The following is a 9184-nucleotide window of genomic DNA, read 5'->3' on the forward strand; positions in this document are numbered from 1 at the left end:
CTGTATTTATGCTGTATTCTGAATGTGGAAATTGGTTGGGACTAGGAGGCTGGCTTAAAGGCATTTTGCAAACGGGATTATTATTTTTGATCATTATTGTAACAATAGTTTTTTGATCAAAACCAGCCAAAATTATTTGTAAGCATTAGGCATATCTGAAGAGAATGCCTTTATTTGAATCAGCAGTTAAGGTGTAGTTTAGTCTGATGCTGTGGTTTTATCTGCTTCTGGTGAATTTTTGAAGTGATGAAATCAGAGATACAAGGTATACTCAGAGTTATGAGGTAATAAGGTAATAATCTAAGTAAGGGTGCTGTCTTTTATGTCTACAAGTGCAATATGCTTTTATGTAGCAGAGAGAAACTTTAACAATAATGTTGCTTGAGCGAGATGTGCATGTGACAACTTGGGAAAAGGGATATCACAACTGGAGTGCAACAGTGTTTCTACGTCTGGCAGAGTGAAATCTTTCAAGACCTGAGTTTAGACAGTCTAAAATAAATTGTTAGTATTCAGAAAACCCATCTTGGGCCTCTTTTGCTTACACAGTGTTATGGAAGTCAACTGCTATTGTAGAGAATTATTGATTTTTTAATACATATTAACAAATACTACTATTTTAACTTGAGGCAGTTGAGCGAGAAATACTCACGTGTAGCATTTGAGGGAATGTCAGCATAAATCGCACTTACAGTAAGACTGCATTTTTAATTACCGTACTCGTTAAGATTTGATGATGCCATAAGGCTAAGGCCTTTTATCACGGATTGGTTCTGAACTAAAAGGTGTGTGCACATGTAGATATGCACATTTGTGTTATTTTCCTTAATTGGCTACAAAATAATATAATTAGGTTGGGGACTAGATCTTGGGAATTTGTCTATTATACTTCTGTTTGTTAAGGAACGTGCATAACATACAGCACCCATGTAGGCTTGGCTTGTGGCATAGTTGTCAAATTTAACATAGACATTCAGACAGATAAGCAACGTACTCTTCCTGTGTGTATCACCTACAAGCCATTATGGCTTAAGTGTGTAAATCTGTATGTAACTATTGAAAAATCCACTTATGAATGTATATAGCTTAGAACTAATTTTTCCCCTTTGTTAATTCTTTGATATCAATGAGGTATTCTTCAGAAAATTTATGGACTGGTTGGTTGCATAAGGGCAGTGGTTATTTGGACAGAAAATTGTTAATGGTCAGGGATTTTCCACTAAAATATTTGCAAATATTCCTAGTCAAACATCAGTTTGGTTTCTTTTTGGGTTTTGAGCTTGCATTAGTCCATGTTCAGAACTTTAAAATTACCTTTGAAGTTTTTAAACTTTTTATATTACTGGAACAGAAAGAGCATCTAAATTAAAGCTTCAAGCTAACTTTATTTTTCAAGTATTTCAGGAATTATACTTCTGAACTGAGATTTTATAAGTTGGCTGTGTATTTTCCTGTGTTAAAATGCTGTTATTGAAAATGGTCAACCAGGCCTATGTCGCCCAAAATAAAAACGGGGGAATTGTGGATAACTGGCTAGCTGAAAAAGGTCACATAGACATAGTCCAGCTGGCTGGACAAAAATGCACATCGCTCTCAGCTTATCTGAAGTAAAGCAAAAATACACTATCCTTGGCTGTTCTTGTTACACAATAACAGGAAGATTTTGGTGGGAAAAGAATGTTGCAGGTGGGAACAGACAACTACAGAAGAGAAACTAGGGGCGGGCTTGGTATTTAGGCAACTAACCAATAATGAGCTTAACTTTTGTAATATGTATGAGCTAATTATAAGAAGGCATAAAAGGTGACTGTAAGAGACAATAAACGAAGTCTGCTGATCACTCATATTGAGTGACTGTGTCTTCCCTCCGTCGCGACATTTTGACACTACATTTTGTTGATCAAGATGCATCCATATTTACTGTTGGTTATGTTTCACTATTTCCTTATCACTTCCATTTCCTGAATAATTTTCTCGGTGGTTTTGTAATAGAGACATTTTCCATCAAGGACCCTACTGAGCTTTCCTCGTCCATTTCTAGTTACTGTGTTTACTAGGTAGAGTCTGCTTATGACATGAGCTGAAGCAGAACCCTACCAAAATTTATCCATATAGAAATTTCTGTCCATAGCTGTACTAGACTTTTTAGTTGCCAGTAAACCTGTTATCTACAACAGTTTTGGATCTGATTCAATACTGAGTTCTGCCTGGAAAATGCAGCAGTAAAATGGTAGCATATTGAATGTAAGTAGTTAATACCTGCCGTAAACTTTGGTTTGCAAAATTTTAAATGACAGTTAGCTTAAGTCAGTAGAGAAGCACGCATACTAAAATTAAGATATATATATCCAGAAATTGCAATATATGCAGATGGTCCAAATAGGTTGACTTTAAGTCTTGAATTTCTTGCATATGATAGCTGATTAAAACCAAACCAAAACAAAAACAATAAAAAACCAAACAACTTTATTTAAAGCATTGAGCGAAAAACAGAATGGCAAAGGATGTAGGAGAGGATATCCAAGCTGACAAATCCTGTCCTCTCATAACAAAGACAATTACAACTTATAATCCACTCTATACATTTATCAGGTCCCATGTTAAAATTAGTCTATTTTCCACCCCCATTCCTTCTATTATTAACAGTATTCCAGAATATTTTTTCCTTATTGTTAAAGGGTTTTATTAGTCAGATTAAAAGTATCCATGGTCAGTAGATTTATTTTGTAAAGATATATATATTTCCCCTAAGCAAAGGAAACGTGATACTTGATTTAGCTAGCAGTTTCAAATTTTGCTCTAGCCATAACAGCCAGTTGACATTTACCTATAGAAAGGTAAATAAACAAATAAAAATGTACACAGGACAGAACAAAAAAAACCCAAACCAAAACCAACATAAAATCCCATATTGTCTCAAAGAATTACAGTAGTCATGGAAAGGACATGAGGTCTATAAATCACAATTTTGGTCATGTGTCATTTCATTCTTTGCATCTGGTTATGTCAAATGACATTTGGCACTGGGATGTTCAGAGTCTGTATGTTTGATTATATATTATGAAGTTAAGATAGCTGCCAAGTAATTAAGAAAATTTTTCTATAGTCCATAAAATATTGAAAGGATATCCAACAATGATATCCAGATCTGGAGGTGCAAGGTGAAGACTAAACCTCATGAGAATGTGAATAGTTGTCTAGTAAACAGACAAAGTTAGCATGCTTGGTAATCAGAACCAAAAATGAAGGGGAGGGAAAAAAAAATAATTGGTCTCAGACCAAATCAGATAGGTATGTCTCAAGTATTTGACCAAACCCAACACAGCCTCAGGAATAAGTTGTATAAGTATAGTTCTGGCTTGGAATACATCTGGCTAGAGCTGTGTCCAGATTTTTAAAACAGTGAGTTTATGTCAGTCACGCAGCTGACAAAAAATATGCTGCACATTTAGAAATATTTACCAGAGATGCCAATTTTGGTAGTTCTGAATTAGGAACTTCATGGGTTAGGTTTTCTCTGTAGTCAACGGAAGAGGACAAGCAGCTCCACAGACTCACTGAGCACACCTGAGATTTGAGAGACCGGCAGCTGGCAGGTATTTCTTTCCATTTTGACCAGAACAGGAAAGAGACTGTTTTAATTTAACCGCCTAAAATTAAGTGAGAGGAAACCAAAGCATACAAGGTCTTTTAATTTACTTTTTGTTTTTTCTAGGACATATTATTTTTTAAAGAAATGTGAGATATAGGTGTGTGAAATGTTTAAGGGCACCCCCAACCACCCCTCCCACTCTACCCCCACCCCACCCCCCCAAATTCAGGCTTATGAATAAATAAAGATACCTTTTTCCTTTTCAATAAAAAATGATCTCCAGCAAAACAGAGGAGGTTAATTTAGAAAAAAGTGAGCCCATACGTAGTTGACACTTTGTAGTAGAAGTGTACAGGAATAATGTGGTTTTCAACTTTGCGTCAGAGAATTCTGTTTCTGATCATGGACTGTAAAGTAAAAAAAATAATAAAAAAATAAAAAATCAAAGCAATTCAGGGCATTGAAAAATTTCAGAAGTTTACAAAGCGTCAGGTCAAATCAACATTAATTTCCACATATAGTCTGAAAATTCAGGGCACCAGGCAAAAAGGAATGGGATTTTCAGAGGAAGAGATAAGTAAACTAAATCATACAAAAAAACCCCCCAAAAAACTAATCTTCTCTTTCAATATCTTAATAAAAATATCCTGAGGGTTAATTAAAGAACAACTAAGACATAAAGAATTCATATGTAACATCTTCAAGCCTTTTGTGAAGTGCTTTATTATATGAATAATTAATGACAAAGAAAACTGATTTCAGATTCAAAATTTAAGCTTTACCTTGAAGATTACTCACAAGTGGACAATCTATTACAGAGGAAAAAAACCTTACCTGGTTTATGTATACTTGAGAAGTACATTTCAAGGAAGGTTTTAGGACATCCACATATGTGAAGCATAGTATGAACAGAACAAAAAAACACCATTTCTGACTAGAAAATGTAACAAAAAAAATATCTGAGCATAAAGAAAAAATATTTTCTTTTTTATTCATTCTAAACTATCTTAATAAAAATGTCTAACAATCTTAAGATGTGTATAACTGTTGCTAGCATAATGTTATTTTACTGAACAGAAGACAAAAGATGGTTTGTCTTTAAGCATGCTTTCTGATTACAGTCCACAGAAATTTCCTCAGTTCCAAATTTTCCTATATTAAAAATCAGTTATTTTATTTTACATTATGACTAAAAGCAAGCAGGCCATATACTGCCCAGATTTTTACTCTCACTTTGCTAATCTATCATCCATATTTTTGGCTTCAGATAGTTTTAATATTTTCTAATATTGAATAATTGGATATTACTAAATTGGCTTAAAACAAAATGGTGAAGGTGGGGGCATTCCTTTAAGCAGTGTTAAGTCTAGCATAAAATAACAGCATTTGAGAAACAGAGGAATTGTGTGAGTCAAAAAAGATGAATTACAATTTTACATAGGTGGAGGGCATGAAACCCACTGACTTGCATCCTAGTCTAAAAGAAAGGAGGCAGATTTATTTTCTTACTTTTATTGTTGGGTGTTAATGGACAAGCTACTTCACTGCCTCAGTTCACTCTATGTTTGACTATATTCAGACTGGCTTTCTTCAAGGACATGCATCAATTCTGTCTCCTGTACAATGGTACTCTGAAACCAGCCAGGAGCTTTTAGAAATGACTGAAATATAGATAGCAAGTAAAAAGAAGACTTACATCTCAGTTGTAGTGGAGTGGGTTTAGTGTTCTGCAATGCTTGGCTGCCTTATTATTAATTAACAAACAGCAGCACTATGTTCCTTCTTTCTTTTCCCCTCCTTGATATGAGTTGCAGCATGAAGGCAGCTCCTACCAGTACCACTTTTTAACTTCATGGTATAAATTGAAGTTTTTACACTAGTTAGCAATAAATAAACAAAGAATTTCTGAATGATTGAAATGGAATTTCTGAAGGAAAGGGCAACAAATAATTAGACTTCTATATCACTAATTATTATTGGTGGCTTGAACAAAATTATATTTCTGGCCTATAGAATTTCTAATCAGTAAAGTCAGAGCATCATAATATGATCTCTTCAAACAGATTTATTTTTCAGATGACTGATTCCTAATGCCATTTTGGCATTGCACAGTTCTGCTGTTGGTTATATTTGTCTCTTGCCTTTAAATATATTGTTTACTACTACTACCAATTATTATTTGTAGCATGGTAATGACTGGAAACTACAATTGTGGGTTAAGGCTGCACTACACCAGGAATTTTACTGAAATGAAGTCAAAGCCTGCCCCTGATGCAGATGTTGCAATTTAAGAAAAAACACATAATTTTTAGATATACTAAAAGCCCTCACATCTAGTTATGCTCAACTATTGCACTTCTTCCATTTATTTGTAAAAGGCTATGGAAAATAATCAAAGGAAGAAGCCTGTGCCTGGGGACATTTTTGCCTTCAACAATAAGTAAATAAACTGCATCTGGGAGGTGTCTAGTATAGTTAATGGTATAAGCTTGGTTTTATCAGGGTTAACTTTAGATAGTTAAGGCATCTAATTTAAAAGCCTGATTACCACAGGTGATGAATCAACTTTGAGGAGCGTCGTTTCTAAATGTGAGTGATTCAACATTAAAGGAGCATGTAACATTCTCACTTATGTCTTTCACTTAGATGTAAACATAGAAAAAATCAGACATTGATATCAAAAACATCCTTCACATTAAAGATTAAAGGAATTTATAAAGGTCAGTCAAAAAGCTAAATGTGGTTTGTTTCCCTTGATAATGTGGTTCAGCCCATTTAGTTGCAACTGGAAACTCAAAGTTTTCCACCTGGAAATTCAAATTTTTTCCTTGATTCTGCTGAAACAGAAAGCTGTATATCTTGAGTCTGGGTCTCTGTTATGAGTGTGGATATCAGTGCAACCAGAGACCACTGAGACAAACAAATAGGAAACTGAGAAAGCCAGATAATAAATTTTGAGATGGTGAATGATCATATGCCTTGGGATGACAAAGAAAAATATTTAAATTTTATAACTTGTATGCTTAGACATTTATAGAAATTACTGGGCCCCCTTTTATTCACCCCCATTTGGGACTGTTAAAGAAAAGGAGAGTAAAAGTCAAATTAGGGTGAAGTGATGCATGACATATAGGTGGCAAGACATGGGCATGTTAGCAGTTTGTGTCCTTTCAATAACATGAAGAAAGCTGTGGTACTGCTCACTAAAAGACTGTGCAAAGGCAAAAAGGTGACGTGGATTGAAACACTCATTAGGCTAATTGTAGAAAATTTTCATTAAAGGCTATCAACTAAAGGCCATATCTGTGGATGAGAAATTCCCTCAAAATGCTGGAGATCAGGAGACTTTTTGAACAAGTTCTTACCTAAGCATCTGCTTTTGGTCACTCTCAGAGAAAACATGCTGACCAAGCCGGATACTGGTTCAATCCAGCCCTGTTATTTCCATGCTTCTGTGGTTCGGGGCTGCATGGGGTGGAAGAGTGGAGCAGAAGAAAGTTAAAAGTGTGTGTGGTCATGAACTAATAAAGAGGTGCTGGTAAGGAGCTGGAGATGGGGCCACATGTGAGTGCACTGGTATCCCCAACATGGAAGGAATAGCACACAGGGCTTTGTGACTTAGAACCTGTAGCACAGAGGTCCCACCAGGTAGAAAAGCCAGCACTTGGACCAGTGCAGTGCTATAAATACAGATTGCAAACTCAGAAACCTGTCTGAAGAGCCTCCTCAGAATGGGAGAAATGCTGCCAGCCATTCCCATACAAATGACTGTACCTAGCTGGGCTACAGTATACTAAACAACCACAGAAAGCAAGAAATCACCAGTCTGTTTGTGACAGGCCATCCCAGCTAAATCAAGTTGTCATTTATTTTAGACTTGCTCTTGCCCCAGGATCAGTAGCTGTTTCTTTCAGGTTGAGAATGGAGCAATTTGAAAGTGCAAAAGCCTATTAGAAAAAATGGCATGAAGGGTTAGTTATAGCAGTGACGGTTGCACTTTGTCATCTGTAGTTAACCCTTTTGCCCCAGGGCTTCAGAGACTTTCTGTGTGGTTCACAGGTCACTCAGAAGCTTTGCTGCAAGTAAGCATTTAAAGGTGAAACCTGGGAGCAGAGCTGCCACGAAGGCATGGGTGTGTGGGTGTGGGTGGCAGAGGAGAGTTGTTAATCCAGATAATATTTTAAATGCAAAACAGATTCCTAACAGAAAAAAACAAACAAACAAACAAATTTGCTTCTTGGGTTTGGTAATAACAAAATGAAATCAGTTAGGGAAAATATACACTTTCAAACAATATGTTTCAGTTAGATTTCCTGCATTGGTGCTGCTCTTTGTAGTCTTAAAAACGGCAGACCTCTGCTGAATCCTGCACTCAATTATATCAGGGGCTATGATTAAAAATAAAATAAAATAAAATAAAAATTATTAGTATAAAGTTCTCCCCATTTCTTCAGAAACAAGAGAATGCAAGAAGTGAAATGAATTGCTCTGTAAGGAAGCCAAACAACTGTCCTGTTCATCCAGACTCATATCCAGAAAACCAGTCTTTGACATCTGTGTATAAATCCACATGGTTTAGGGAAAGGTTAGTGAAACTGTAGTTGCAGTATTTTGATTTAAACTAAGCTTTTTATAGAAGACACTGTTCATCTGTTATGTTTCTTGTTTTGCTAACTGCTTTTGTCCATACTTTGTAGCTTGACTATATTTGCCTCATACCAATGGCAGTATTAGGAGAAAGATTTTCACCGTTTTCTCATTACTGTACTAAAACGTGGTCAGCCAGACATGCTTGTGCATTTGGATAGGTGTAGGTGAAAAGAGGATTTAGGAAGGAATGAGGTGTTCATGTGGTCTGTTACCTACTGGTCTGGCATAGACCTGTAATGCCAGCTTCAAGAGGAAAAAAAAAAAAGTCAGCTTTTGTGCTTTTGTTCAGGCTTGTCAAGATGATATGTCTATCTGAGATGCATATTAAGGCTGAATAAAACAGTTCCGACAATTACACTATTTTTTATTCAAACATTCCTGCAAAAGCACATGTCAGAATGTAGGACAAGGCCTCAAGGACAAGAGTCCAAGTACCGATAGCCTGATGAATAGAGACTTGTTAGAACTTGTAGGGCACAAGCCCTGGGAGCAAAGGAACAAGCTAACCGCAGACCCCTGAGCCGTTACAGTTGAGGAGGCAACCAGATGGACAGAGAAACAAGTAGCCAGATAAGGGAACAGATGGCACCAATATGTAATCAAGAAAGCCGCATAGAAAGAAACTCCCTAACCTTGGAATAAAAATTATTGCTAGGTCAAGATAAACTAGTAAGTACCTATTGTTCTAACGGTGTGCCTTAAATATTAACCAATCAGTGTTTTTTACGCTTAAGATTTAACCAATCAGTGTGTAATATGTAGAAGGTAGAAACGTATATATTTGTAAGAAAATCACTAATAAATGGACACTTGCTTGCATCAAGCTGCGTCCCGTCTCTTCATTCGCCGCAAATTGGTGACCCCGACGTGATCCGGTGAAGGATCTGACGTGGAGGGACTCTCGAATCGCCTAACTGAGTGACATGCAGCGAATCCCACAGA

Source organism: Falco rusticolus, chromosome W (genome assembly GCF_015220075.1).
Source record: "Falco rusticolus isolate bFalRus1 chromosome W, bFalRus1.pri, whole genome shotgun sequence".
NCBI lineage: Eukaryota > Metazoa > Chordata > Aves > Falconiformes > Falconidae > Falco > Falco rusticolus.